Genomic DNA, 15,689 nt, shown 5'->3' on the forward strand with positions numbered 1-15,689 from the left:
AGGGCATTTAGGGTAGCCTCTCCGTTAAAAATAAAAATGTGGAACACACCTTTACCTACCATTTTACAAAAGTCTTCTTTTGTAAAGATTTTTAGATCTTTCAGCTATCTTGAATATAATAATCTTAAGGAGGATTCTAAGGGTCCCCTGTGTATTCTCTAAAGCTCCTTTGGTGACAGGATCACTTACTCTTTTCTTGTGGTCTTTGCTTTATGACATGAAAAATACAGAAAAGCCTGAAGGAGTATTGGCTCGATCAACCTAGTTTCCTTCCTTCCAAATGAAGATCTGTAGAATTCAGAATATAACAGGAATATCCTAAATTATTCTTGTCAATTTGACAGAAACTAACTGAGGAAGAAAGTGAGTCTCTATTGAAGAAATGGACAATTATAAAATTAATGATTAATGTGTGCTGGGGGGCCAACCCACGATGGGTGGTACAACACCTGGGCAGGTGGTCTTGAATGGCAGAAGAAAGCAGGCTGAGAAAAACCAGTAAACAGCATCCTCCATGGCCTCTGCTTCAGTTTCTACCCCCAGCTTGCTGCTTGAGCACTCACCTGTGCTGAATCCTCCCTCAAATATGGATTATGATATGAAAGTATAAGACAAATTGTTTTTTCTCTGGGTTGTTTTTGGTCAGTGTTTTTTAGAGCAACAGAAAGCCAGATAAGATCGACAGAAATTCAATTCTTAGGCATATACCCAAAAGAAGCACATTCATACAACAAGGACATCTGTTCAACTGTGTTCAGAGCAACATTATTTGTAATAGCCAGAAACTGGAAATAACCTAGATGTCCCTCAGCTGAAGAATGGATAGAGAAAATGTAGTACATTTACACAATGGAGTACTACTCAGCGGGGGGGGGAGCAATGGAATCTTGAAATTCGAAGGCAAATGGATGGAACTAGAAGAAATCATTCTGAGCGAGGTAACCCAGTCACAAAAAGACAGGCATTGTATGTACTCATTCATATGTGGATTTTAGACATAGAGTAAAGGATTGCCAGCCTGCAGCCCAGGCTGCCAGAGAGGCTGGAAAACAAGGAGGACCCTAAGAGAGACACACATGGTCCCCTGGAGAAGGGGAAAGGGACAAGATCTCCTGAGCAAATTGGGAGCATGGGGGAGGGGAGAGGGAGCTAGGAGAATGAGAAGGGGAGAAGAGGAGGGGCGAGGAAGACATGATGGGACAGACAGGTTGAGTTGGGGGAAGAACAGAAGAGAGCAAGATAAGAGATAATATAATAGAGGAAGACATTATAAGTTCAAAGAGAAATCAGCCACTAGGGAAATGTCTGGAGAACTACAAAGATGACATCAACTAACAATCTAAGCAACAGAGGAGAGGCTACCTTAAATGCCCTCCCCTGATAATGAGATTGATGACTAATTCATATTCCATCATATAGCCTTCATCCAGCAGCTGGTGGAAGTAGAAGCAGACACCCACAGCTAAACCTTGAACTGAACTGAAATCCAGATGCAGAGAAGGAGGACTGATGAGAAAAGTGGTCCATACTAGGCTGGTGAAACCCACAGAAACAGCTGACCTAAACAAGGGAAAACTCTTGGTCCACAGACTGACTGCTGGGAAATCAGCATGGGACTGATCCAGACCCCCTGAATGTGGGTGAAAGTGAGGAGACCTTGGAAATCTATGGGGCCTTTTGTAGTCGATCAGTATGTATTGCTACCATAGGAATGGACTTTAGGAGCCCATCCCACATGGAGGGATACTCCCTGAGCCTAGACACAAGGGGGTGGACCTAGGCCCTATCTCAAAGAATATGACTGACTTTGAAGACCCCCCATAGAAGGCCTCACACTCCCTGGGGAGCAGAAAGGGGATGGGATAGGTTGGGTGTTAGTGGGGGGGAAGGCAGGGGAGGAGGGGAGGGAGAGGGACTTGGGATTGACATGTAAAATAATTTTCTTCCTAATAAAAAAAGGAAAAATAAAAAAAGATGAGGATGGAAGCAGAAGACTTGGGAAGAGCTTCATGTGTAATGAGACAGGCAGCTCCATGCTCACTTCCTCTTTGGTGTTCTTGGAACCATGTGCTCTGATTAGGAAAGAGTAAACACTGTTGGCACAGCTTGACAGTCTCACTGAGCATGGCTTCTACCAACACCCCAAGTTTGGTAGATAGGTTTTCGATAGACCATTCTACCATTTCTGAAGACCACTAAATCAGAAAAAATGGGGTAACTGGTAAACCTAGCTGAGTCTATGGACAGCAGTCACCGATATCCCCAGAAAATAGTTAGTGTCTTCTTAAAAGCAATGCTGCATGGAATCTCCCAATGGCGAACAAGATGCCCATTAAATCAAGTGGTGTTGTTGGCAGATGGTGTTGAAACAAGGAAAGGGGGAGGGAAATAAATGTTGATTCCAGCCAAGGAAAATCATTTACTACCCCACAAAGCAAAGAGCCCAGTGCAATCAACTCCCTGCCGGCTGGACTGGCTGATCCCCCAATGGCTATGGCAACTTGTCAAAGTCTGAGTGACGGACCTTGCTGTTGGCATTCTCAGAACTCAGCTGTCGTGATGGGCAGGAGATGAAGTCTTTGTGACTGAGCCAGTGCCTACCCTCCATGCCTATCACCATGTGTGCTGGTGAGACTTGGGCAGTGATTTCTAAGCCAGTGATTTCACCTACCTGAGTCCTAATCCTCTGCAGCACAGTTGGGACTTTTTGATGTACATCCAATGCTGGATTTGTCATGGTCTAATTCTGAGAGTTGTGTTCATACTTGCCATTAATCACCAATGTTTTCCATTTAATGTCTCTGGAGCACTCGTCAAGTCATTAGTCAGTTCCCATGAATCACTACAGACACACACTGCAGGACTGTTCAGAATATTGGTAAGACAGGCTCAGGAGTTTTTGTACCATAAGAAACAATCTGGAAGACCATTGGTATGTGTTAGAAAGTCATGGCTTCGTGGTATGGGCGAGCACATTGGACAGTGAGTGAGTCCAAGAGACTGCAACTTAATTGGGTCTTTTATGTTCTCTTGGGAGTTTCTTTGTACATACCTCAACTTGTAATGGCGCATGTAATATGAGGGCAAGCCAGCCTATGACTTGATAAATCATACAAGCCTGGCACATTATGGCCATGCCAGATTTTATGATCACCAAGTGTCTCTTAGGCATTCAATCTCCAGCCCAGGAGCAACCTGATAGTTCAGTTCTCAGAATTATTGGTCTTTGAAGGCACACCCTAGTCTATCAGAAACTCTGGCTTGATAATTCCAGTTCCCTGATTCCTCCACCAAGGTTTCCCACCTAACATAAGCACATACCCCCTCCCAGAAAACCGTTTCCATGAATCACCAGGCCCATGAGCTGCTGACTCCCCCACCAAGGCCTTATGCCTGGGCTTGACTGTTATACAACCTTGCTAGGATGACCGCAGTGGACATCTCTATTGTCTTGTCCTAGCTGAACTCAGCAGAATCCAAGGCACATGCATAGATCACCATGTCAGGCACACACAGCACTGAGCGCAAAGAACTGACAGGGTGTATGTAGAAATCCAGAGCTCCTTGCTGCGGCTGGAGACAAGCCTGCTTGAACCTGCCCCTTGTGTCTCACATGTTTTATTCCTCATGTTCCCAGAGACTCAGTCCAGGAACTCAGCTCTGGGCCCCCTCTCTCACTGTTACAATGTGAACTCCAGTAGAACCTTGTTCAAATGAAACTGTTTTACCTTTCTTAATTTCTATCCAGGCGGATTGCTCCCATAGTCTCACTTAGCACAGACTCCTCTCAACACAGTGATCTGCCACAAAGGACCTGCAGAGTCCCGAGTGTCAAATAGCCACCTTTCTCATCTGGAGGTCCACCTTTCATGCGAGTTTGAAGAAGGTTTCAGACCTTTGATTCTCTTTATAACTAGAATGGGACAGAACACACAACTATGTTGTTTACGTTAAAATTCAGATATCACCAGGCTGGAGCGATGACTCAGTGGTTAAGAAGACTGACTGCTCTTTCAGAGGACCAGGGTTTGATTCCCAGCATCCATGTGGTGGCTCAATACTGTCTGTTAACTTCAGTTTGAGGGGCTCCAATGCCCTCTTCTGGCCGTTGTGGGTTCTGCAATAAAAGGTGCAACATCCATGCAGACAAAACACCCATGCACATAAAACAAAATAAATAAAAATTTAAAAGGTTTTTAGATCCAGAGGTCTACTTATAATGTATCTTTAAGTTTGGGACTTATGTGGGGCAGTAAGTTGTTTCTAAATTTTGAGTGGGTGTCTCAAAATATCCCAGACTACTGATTGTTAAAAATTGCAGAGTATTGTATATGTATCTCTTGTCCTCCATACATATCTCATGACATGACCTACTACTATACCATTATATCTTTCTCTGCTTCCTATGAGACTGATGCCATGGGGACCAATTGATGTCCTTTGCTGGTGCTGAAGCAAACTGTATTTTTTCCATTGCTGTGGCAAAATACCTGACCCAATCAAATCAAAAAGGAAGGTTTAATTTGGACCACAGTTAGAGAGGATGCAGTCTATGGTAGAGAAGGCATGATAATGGGACTTTGAGGTGGCTGCTCACAGTGTGTCCACAGTTGGGAATAGGGAGAGATAATACTGGTGTTCAGCTGGCCTCTTCTTTTCTCCATTTTATTTCTGTCTTGGATTCCACTCCTTGGGTTGTTGCTACCTACATTCAGGGTTGATTTCCCCTCTTCAGTTAAACCTCTACGGAAATACCCTCACAGACCTGTCCAAAGTGCTCAGGTGATTACAAATCCAGTCAAAATTGACAACCAAAGTTAGCCATCCGTGGTGGCTCAAATGAAGAACGTACCTCCCTACACCACCCAACTAGGCACTGTGATCGAATGATTGGTTCTCAGTTGGCGGTGCTATTCAGGGAGATTATGGAACTTTTAGGATGGGCGATTTGCTGGAGGAAGTACATCGCCGGGAGCAGGCTTTGAGAGTTTGTAGTCTCTCCTGGCTTCCAGTCCGCTCTCTCCTGCATGTGGGTGGAGATGTGATCTCTCAGCTTCCTGTTCCTGCCACCATGCCTACCACTAGATGCCATGCCGCTCAACCATGATGAACTCTTACCCTGTGTAGTCCTAAACAAAAATGAAAATTTGTGTCTATCAGTTGTCTTTAGGCATAGCATTTTCTCACAGCAACAAAAAAAGGGAGCTAACACAGCGTCCCACGAAGCACCTGTGGACTAACAGGCAGAGAGGTGAAGAGTCAATGCATCCAGAGGCTTAGTAGCCCCAAAAGCTCCTCCTTTTAAGCTTAAGGGAAGGTGCTTTGTTGCTTCAGGGAACAGGGCAACAAGTCTCTGTGCCTGTTGTGTTAGGCAGCTTTGTCACCAGTATGAGCAAATCACTCCAAGAAACAAATGATCAGATGGGAGACTTATTTTGCTCACAGTTTCAGAGGTTTCAGTCCACAGAGGTGGAAAGGACATGGTGAAGCAGAACTTCCAGAGTGATAGCAGCCAGAAGGCACAGTGGGGTAGCAGTGTGATGTTTAAGGTTGCCCCTGAGTTGTTCCTACCTGAACTGAGACCTTAGTGTATAATATGACCAAAGACTTTCCATGTTAGTGGCAGCCGAGCCAGGTGTTCTGTGTTCACCCTGCTTCTGAGCTTGACTTGGCCTCACCTTCTGTGTCTTGTGTTCCCATCATTTCTTTTCTAATCCAGGATCTGAAGTAACCTAAGCTGGGCTTAAAGTTATTATTTGGTCAAAACTGGACTTGAATGTCAGATCCTGTTGCCTCTACCTCAGGAGAGCTAGAATTAACTGGTTTGTGCCTCTGAGCCCAGCGTGGTGCTTTAATCTTCCTTCAAATTCCATGACATCTCAGGAACTCCTTCAATAAAAGTTGTAAGTACAAAAATCACAAAATCCAGGGATGCTATGATGTAGTCTCACTGTATTTATTCTAGAATCAGCAATGACTAGATCTGTTGCCTTCAAGAAATCCAGTTCCCATGGTGATTAGAAGAATGGAGGAAAACAGATTAAGAAAATAAAGAAAGAAGTATATAGATGACCAAAAAAGAGTCCCAGGCACATGGAGAATTTACTTGTTGCACAGTTGGTAAGCACAGGGCAGGGGTGAACACATTTGCTTTCTATGCCAATCTCATGGAGCCACTTTCCTGAATGGACACTAGTGTAACCCAGAAAAAAGGGTGTTGACATGGGGAAGAACTGAGAGTAACTAGAGGCTGATGGGGATCCTGCGGGAATGGACATCTAAGTGCTGGCTGCTCTGTGAACATGAGGAGCTTGAGTGGAAGCACTGCTCAAGATGGCCACGTTGGCCCCTGAGGAGGGAATAGCGCCACAGCATAGATTTTACCTTCCACCTTCATTGCAGGTGGAAAGCCTAATATGTAAACTCTGCCTCTTTAGCACCCTCCCTGATGCTGTAGTCAGCAGTGGGAGTCCTCTGCTTCTTATGGTGTAGCTGTTTCACGGAAATGCTTCCTGGGCCTTCCATCATGGTGAGGTTCACTCTGTCAGCTCCACCCCACCCCTCAGCCTCAATGGAATTCCATCCTAGTCTACTTCAATTTTGTCCAAACCTTCAGTTACCTGGGATGAGATACATTCACATTTCCCTCATTAAGTACTGGAGAAAACTCTCATAATTTACAAGAGCTGTCTTAAAACAATATTTTATTAGCTATGGATCTCATTGGGAGGACCCAATCTTGACAAGAATCCATTTAAGGAAGAAGGACATGCTCTGGCTCAAGGTGAGAGGAAAACAATATCATGAGAGGAAGGCAGGAGGCCAGCTGCTCACACCCAATATAAAGTCACCAAGCAGAAAGCAACAGGAGGCAGGACCAGGTTGTGAAGCCCCAAATCCACTCCCAGTATTCCACTTCCTATAGTGAGGCTCTGCCTCCTAAAGGCTTCACACCCATCCCAAACAGCATCACCAGGTAGGGAACAAGTGTCCAAACACATGAACCTGTGGAAGACATTTCATATCCAAATCACAACAAATGTCTTGTGAGGTGGGGTATATGTATGTATGTCCTAATAGGTTTCTTTTTTATTCTATCTTTACAGTCATGATTGAAGTTTTATTCCAGGACCTATCGTAAAAGATCTAGAAGACATCTACCTCTACTTGCTGCACTTTTTAAACCCTGTCATTCTCTAGGATACTTTTATAATCATAAAAATAATAAGGCTGTGTGGTTTGGAGTTTTGAATTCACAAGTATCACAGTGACCTGACTACTTGGTCACCGTTTTTGTACCACATGAAGGATCACATATTACAAATATTTTGCATCAGAAATATTTTCTCTACAAGGAATTTGGGGAAATTTTTTCCCTGAGAGGAAGAAGCCTGGTATCCTTTCAGTAAGGTGTGTTGGGGCTGAGGTAGATCAATGAGCAACAGATACAAACAGAAACATGCCTATTGGCATTTACAGTCCAGAACACTGTCCAAGGGCATCTTGACACTCTCAGAACTGTCCTCAGTGTGCTAGGAGGACCCAGCTCCACACATAAGAGAAATTGTTCAGCAAACTACAGTGGGATATTTCCCATTATTTGTCCAATTACACAGTGTTAAAATTTGGAGATCGTATTCAATGATTCTGTAGTCTTTCACTCGACCAGTACTTAAGTCAGTCTTCCATGTTTCAAGGATGCTACTTATCAAAGTGCATGCATCCATCAATCATCTCTGAGAATGTTTGTGGGCCTCTACAAGGTTGGTGTCCTTGTTACCTGACAGAATGCATGCAGGCAGTACTTTGGTCAGCCAGGGTTCCATGAGTACTAAGTCTGCAGGCAGGTGTAAAGGACCCCTTTAAAAGACAGACCCTTGCCCACTTTCGCTCTCCTGCTTGCTCTCTTGCACTCTTGCTCCTCTCCATCTCTCCCCCTTTCTCTCTCTCTCGTCTCTCCCCTCTTTTTAATAAACTCCACATGGTTAACAAATCTCTTGGTTCGTGTTCCACCACAATCACGCTATATAATTTAAACAAAAGAACAACAAGCATAGACTGTCAATTGTCAACCCACCACAGCTTTACCTGGCCTAGGGAGATATCACCGATGGCGACTCACACCCAGGCTTTCTACATATGCTTGCATGCTTTCTCTTGTTTCTGTAGCTTCTCTCCAAAGTGCTCCAGAAATATGCTGTAATCATCCTACCTACCTAACTATCCACTGCTGAGGGAGATCTAGCAAGAAGCCTGGGTTAGTGACATGAAACCCTTGGTATTGGCCTGTGAGGGAACTGCAAACCGTGCTCAGTCATAGTTCAGATGGGGAAAGGAGCCACAGAAGCAGCACAGAAAGATCTGGAACATTCCAGCAAGAGATACACATCCGCTAAAGCACTGCTTTAAGAGTTCTTGATTGCTCTGGTCTTCAGGTTGATTCAAGCCAGTGCCTGCCATCAACAAATATAAGCCACCATTTCAGAGCAATTGCTTCAAAACATTCCAAATTCTCACAAATTTCCATTAGCAAATGCAATGGAAACCAGGAGTCAGAACCAAGAGCATACCCATAGTCTCTGGAAATAATTGTTTTATTTATCACTCTAAGCTCTGGGACTAGAAAATGCAGCTTGGGCAGGTCTTCCAGTGGTGAGAAGGAGAAAGACAAATGGCTGAGAAAAGATTGAGAGAGGCCTTTTTAGTCTGAGCCCCTTGGCACATGACTGGAATTCCAGCAAGGTGACCTGGAAGTGTAAAGATGGGAATTAACCCTTCCCTCCCCTAAGCTGCTTTTGTCCGTGTTTTATCACTGAAACAGAAGGAAGCGAGAACCTCTTCAACCATGAGCCAAAATAAAGCCTTTTCCCCCTGCATTGCTTCTTGTCAGCTACTTGATCACATCAGTGAGAAAGGTAATGATATACAGGAGTTCATACAACAGAAAGAAAGCAACAAAGGTCTGAAGAACCAACACACGGATGAACAAATAAATGAATGAATAGTGAATGAATGAAATCCGAAGCTGCAACTTTACCTGGAGTTGTGGACTGGAGAGTTAGACACAAGAAGTCTGCTAAGGAGAAGAAGACCCTGGGAGAGGTAGCTTCCCAAAGAGGCTTTGTAGAAGCTGAACATGGATGGATGGATGGATGAATAGGATTCTGGGAAAGAATCGGGAGAAGAGAGTTTCAGGCAGAAGGAGACATATTTTCCTATTCACCCAGCTCAAAACAGTGTGTTCACCAGGCTTACATTCAGCTACCCGCCTAACACACACAGGAAATAGACACTCAGCAGCAGCTCAGCTTTGGACCTCAGCTCTTTTGTTTAGCTCAGGTTTCAGAACGTCCTCTGTGAAAGCCGTGCTGCCTCATTTAAGAGCATGGATGCTTTGCCAAAGGAAGAGAAAACATAAGACCTGCTGGAAGTCTGCTAAATGGTTAGAAAGGGGATTAATGTTATGTAAATGTAAGAAATTAATCAGCAAGCACCTTGCAGCCAAGTGCCTGATGTGAAGAACCCTCCTTTGAGAGGAGAAAATTGCTCTCTTTTGATTAAAAAAAAATGGACTATCAGACAGTATTCTTCAGAGCTATCTAGTCCTCTAACTTTTCCCAAGCTGTCTGGATGGAGTCCAGTGGAATTTCCGCTTGATCCCTGACATAAAGAGACAAAGAGAGGCTATGCAAGTTGAGCTGAAAAGTTGCAGAAGTCCATAGCTAAAGCAAACAGAGTTGAAGTCTCAGGGAGCAGTCCCCAGGCTCCACAATGTAGGCTGACACCAGGCGACTATGTGTGAACTGAAATTAGATGACATTGAAAATCAGGAACACTGGCCAGAGAGATGGCTCCATGGGCAAGAGCCTCAGTTCAATGCCCAGAACCTACCTAAAAAGCTCAATCCTGTATCATCAGTACTCCCCCAGTAAGAAGGGAGGTGGAGACAGGAGCTTCCCTAGAAGGTGGACGATTAGCTAGCCTGAGGCACACTGCACAGCAGACACAAGCCCCGCCCCCCCCCCATCGGGGTGCAAGGTGAGAGCCAACTCCTCCCAGTTGTTCACTGACCTCCCACAAATGCACCCATATGAAAACAATCAAAAAGAGAATAAAAGCAGAATTTTTTTTAAAAAAGTGAAGGAAATCATTTCACAAATATCTTACTTTTGCCTTCCACTGTCTCCTGCTGGTTGTTGGGTGTTGAACCAGGTGGTTGTGGACACTTGCCCCATCTGCATCCTTTTGCAGCAGGGTGAACAGGATCCAGGACGAGACTCTCAGAGCTCCTTGTCCTCCAGCCTCAGGAATCTGCGCCTGAACTTGAGGCCTGGGGAGTTGGTGGGCTTTACCAGTGACCCATGTCTTGTTTTCTGGCAGGCTAGCCCATTAGTCACAGGGCATGGCAGAGCTCCCTAAGGAGTACAAGGTCAACACACAAGAGATGAGATTGGAAAGATGGAGAGAACACAAGAGAAGGTATGTGTGCATGGCACGCTTGTGTAACCTCAGCACTCAGGAGGCTGAGGCAGAAGAAGGCCTGCAAGTTAGAAGTCAACATAGTAAGAGGCTGTCTAAAAACAAAGCAAACAAAAACCTAGGCTTTCGGTAACAAGGTCCCAACATGATGTCAACCCTTAGACTACAGCAAAGAACCTCTCATTTTCTCAAAATAGTTTGAGTGTCTGCTGCCTGTGACAGCTGCTCTAATAGGGCACGCAGAGATGACCCAGGGGTCACTGGTTAATTGTTGTTTGCTTTAGTTATTTTTCTTGCTGCTGTGATAAAATATTTGACAAAAAGAAAGGCTATGAAATGATTTATAAGATAATAAAAGCCCTTCTGATGAGAATTATTTTTATTTTGAAAATGTGTTTTAAATTGTCTTATCAGGAGTCTGCAATCTGATCTCATATTTAAAAACCAAACTGACCAATTTCTTTTTAAAATTTGTTTTCGGTCAACATACAAAGCAACAAGTTTCATCATGGCATCTTCATATATCTGTGTCATTCATCTTCCCAATTGTGAGTTTTATTTTTCTAACAATGTAGACTTTGTAAATGGCAAAATCTGTTTCATTACAGAAAAGAGACGAGGTTATTTGATAAGTTTTGAAAATGTGTTTCAAGTTCCACATCTGTTCTACTGTCCCTTCTGTTGCTGAGATAAAACACTTCCAGGTCACAGTCCATCACTGAGGGACATCAGGGCAGGACTCAAGCAAGAACTTGGGGAAGATATCAGGAGCAACACTGCCTGCTGGGCCGGTGATGCTGGCTATCTAAGAAAGCCAGCTGACACATCAATTAATAATCAAGACAATCCCCCACAGACATGCCCACAGGCCATTTCAATCCACACAGTCTCTTAATTGTGATTCCCTTCTTAGGTGACTCTAGGCTGCACCAAGTTGACAGTTAAAGCTAACGAGGACATCTTATATTGCAAGATAAATATTTTAAGATTTTCTTCACACTCAACATTATTTTTAAAAAATGTGAGACAAAATATTCATTTGTAGAATATGCTCCCCCCAAATAAAGTGTAAACCAAAGCCATAGCCATAACTGTGTTTTTTCCTGCTGACCAAAGTACCTATTTCCCCTCAGTAATTTAAAGAAAGGCTGTCAGCTCCCTTGTGGCAAGAGCTTGAAGAGGGGGATATGATCATCAGATAAATCTAGATTGTCAGTTTTTCTCTCTAGGTGACCTGAAGGTTAGTTTTGCCTGCTGGTAAGGGATGCACTTTCATTTGGCTGTGCTAATGTACACTCAGAAAACTTTTAAAAAGTCTCCTTTATGCCTCCTTTATGCCCAAAGATGCCATCCTAATGGCTGCCCCTTTGGAATTGATGGGGGAGAAATTACCACTTCTTTTTAAGTACCAGGAAGGATTTATCCGAGCAAGGCAATAAAGCATGTTTAGAAGTAACTAAACTCAGCATGCCTCATAGTTGCTGCTTGGCCCTGTGATTTCAAACCTATAATTAGATATGTTGTTAGGTTTTGCCAAGACTTAATGACCTCTATTCTGTTTATGACAAATACCAGAGAGCCACCCCCTGGGGGCTGTTTGGGGGAAGATGTGTTGATGAGAGCTCAATTTATTTATCTGATTCTGGGATGCAATTTCCTCATTTTCAGATTATTAAACATTCCAGCATGTTCCACCAATGTCTCTACACCCTATGTGGGTAAGTGTGGTGGGTATTGTGGGTGGGATATGAATGGCAGCTTGGGGAACTGTGAAAATGGAATGCATGAAATGGGCAAAGACTTGGTTGGAGGTTAAAACTAGACTCTGCCCTTTGGGAAATGCTCTGCAATGCTGTGCTTTGAGTTTTCCAGATTTAGCCAATGGGAAATTGGGCAAAGTTATCTTCAGTTATGGTTATTCGATACACTGACACTTACTGAATGTCTTATGCTCCAGAGACAAATGACAATTATAGTTAACTTGAGATGACAACATTGACAAACAAAACGGGGAAGGAGAATACAATAGAAAGCTCTTTAGAGCTGGGTGTGGTGCCCCATAGTTTCTAGCATCACAGATGCTGAGACAGGAGGATTGACACAAATTTAAGGCTAGTACAGTGAGTTTGAGGGCAGCCAGGACCACCATGTGATAACCTGATTCAAACTAAAAGAGAAACAAAACTGAAAGGAAGATATATGAAAGGAAGAGAATATTTTTCTAACCTTTCCATGTAGAATTAAATCCTTGTCCAAACCATGTTGTGGTAGTCAATGGGTTGCGATGGTTATTTGTTTGCATCCTTATCTGCTTTGCTTGCAGGGTTATGCCCACTTGTATTGTACTCCTAGTGTGTCTCCTTGGTCCCGACATTAAGTGGGCACTCAGAATATGGATGCAAATACATGACACAGGGTCACCTCCATATAGGAGGGAAAACCCTACTGAATATTTGTATAGAGAATCAGGAAACAGAAGCTTCCAAGGCTGGCCTGGGATGCATCAGGAAGGCTTAGAACCTTCTGCAGATGTGAGAACACAGGCTAAAGTACCAGCATGAGCAAGCCACACTTAAATTGCAGTGGACTTCACTTTGCTGAGGAGAATATTTCCTCACCTGGTTTTGAGCTCTTTTAAAGTAAGGACACCTTGGTCAGAATTCCATGGATGGGCTGGAATGTCATTCATTTCTCCATCACCACGTAGGAAGTTGCTGTGGAGGGCATTTACCAACATGGCTTCCAGTGCTTTGGATGACCCTGCCATGTGGGGTCTGGCCAAGCTTCTGTGAATTCATACGCTAGATAATTTATCATCTCTCTGTAAGTAACAATGTTCTGTAGTTTGCTGTGGCTGCATCAAGAAAGGCAGAATATGGGATTTCAGGCTAGGGTTCCAAGAAAGATTTTAAGGAGATGAAGGAAGTTGGTGTCCTTTAGAGCACAAAGTGACATTGGAATGCAGAGAATTTCTTTGGATTGAGTCTCATAGAAGTTTGTCAGTGACCTATGTCCTTGAACTATTAAGTGCTAATGTGTGGGCTAAGGGATAGTTTGTTCAATATATAAACAATGAGCAATCACAACAAAGAAAACACAAGGGAGAACACCTTTGTGTGCAAGCAGACAAACACGTCTTGTAATCACTGTGTTGACTGGCATTCTTTTTGGAGCCCCATCCTGCCCCAACATGGTAGGAAGAGAACAGGGATTCATACATAGGATTCTGAGAAAGCAGGGCTGGGGAGAATCCTCATTACAAGCAACTGTGGCATTAAGAATGCCACCCATTATGACCTTTCCAAGGGAAACAAGCAAAGGTAGAGGGTAGAGATCAGATGGGACCTAAAAATTAAACAACAGTAATTTAAGCAGGGTTTTGTTTTTTTGTTTTTGTTTGACAAATGCTTTCTACTGAACATAAGAGTGTAGGAGAATACACTGTTTTGGGTTTTTTTTTTTTTGGTGTTTTTTTTTTGTTTTTTTTTTGTTTGTTTGTTTGTTTTGTATTATTCCCACTGTTTCCTTGTGTCAATGGAAAGATATCCTGGAGTTACAGTTTCCAGAATTGGGATTTCAAATAAAGTAAAATGAAAAGGTTTGGGGAGTTATGCTTGCTTTCTTTTCCCCATGTTTACAACCCAGAAAAAAAAAAAAAAACTAAAATGTACATTTCAAGTCCATTGCCAAATTCCTGAGAAAAGGGCAATAGGATGGAATCTCATTACCATCAATAGTCCATAATGGCTAGTCTGATTGACAACTTGGTGAGATTTAGAATCATGTAGAAAACATAAGACAGGACACACCTATGGGGTATTTCTAGAGAAGCAACTGAGAGGGAAGACACACCTTGATTTTTTTAGAAGGTTTTAAAATCCATTTATAATGGACAAAGAAAACTGATGACCATTTTTGAGGGTTGTAACATTTAACTGGCATCAAACTGCTACATTTTCTAGGACTTGTTGTTGGTGGAGTTGGGCTATGTGTATCACGCTTTGTGATAAAACAAAATGGTTAGATCTCTCATAGTAATTAGAAACAATTTTAGTTCACAGCATTTTTGCATAGTCAAAGTTAACCCAACATTTCGAATATCTGTATTCTATTCATACTACATTTAAAATTTGAATATAACTTTAAGATACATAAAAAAATCCTTATACATTTAGTGACTCTTATATGGTTGCTATTTTACTATAGCATATTTTTGATAAATTTTAAATAGCCTTTTCATATATCCTAATATGCCTCAATTCTCAATTTTGGTGATTAGGCTTTATCTCCTTGTCTTGACAATTAAGTTCTAGTTGGGCAAAACCACTGTTTGATCCAATTTTAGCTTCTGATGTGACTAACATAATGCTGAGCCCAGATCAATGGACATCTGTGACAAGAGAACACCAGAGAAACCCGAGTCCCCCTGATATGTAATTCCAGGCAGTTCCTCCTCCAACAAAAGGCTCAGACTGTTCATATTGGAGAAAGAACTATTATACTTATTTTTTAAGCATGCTCAAAATCCCAAGGCTGCATTATACTGGCGCCTGGTTTGTAACTGCTGTGATACTGCACATGCTGCTCTTTGTCTGAAGTCTAGAAGTCCATCATTTTAGGAGCAGTAGCTGCCTCTGTGTCAGTGCTGAAATGTTCATTGTTTAGAGCCCAGCACTGATGCTGTCTTTAGAACAGATAACCAATCAGAGTGAGGTCTGGACCAAGAGGGTCCAAGCCCAGCTTAAATCAGAAATACTAGAGGAAACCCACAAAAGAAAATATGACGCAGAAACAACGAAACCCAATGGTAGAGATACTGGTTTGCAATAGCTATGGTGGAGCCCATAGCTCCAAATTCTCTCTTGAGGGTTTGGAGGGTCATCAGGGTTAGGAAGCTCAGGATAATCCCATGATCCCACTCTTTGTATCTTGATGACAGAACAGTATAATCAGAGTCGTTCTTTATTACCGTGTCACTAGGAATAAGAGAGAAATTTTAGATATTTTGGGTATTTCATTCAGCGTAATTATTTCTGTAACTTAATTTCATATAGGTTATCCTGAATTAAACAATCTGATTGATTTTATATATGTATCCGTACACATCTGCATTTTCCCCTTTATGTAAGGGACTTGGGTATCTGCATATGCTCACAGGGAGTTATACTCTGTGAAGACTGAGTCCCCCATCTCTCTCTTTAAGTAAGTGT

This window comes from Cricetulus griseus, chromosome 8, assembly GCF_003668045.3.
Source record: "Cricetulus griseus strain 17A/GY chromosome 8, alternate assembly CriGri-PICRH-1.0, whole genome shotgun sequence".
NCBI classification, from domain to species: Eukaryota; Metazoa; Chordata; class Mammalia; order Rodentia; family Cricetidae; genus Cricetulus; species Cricetulus griseus.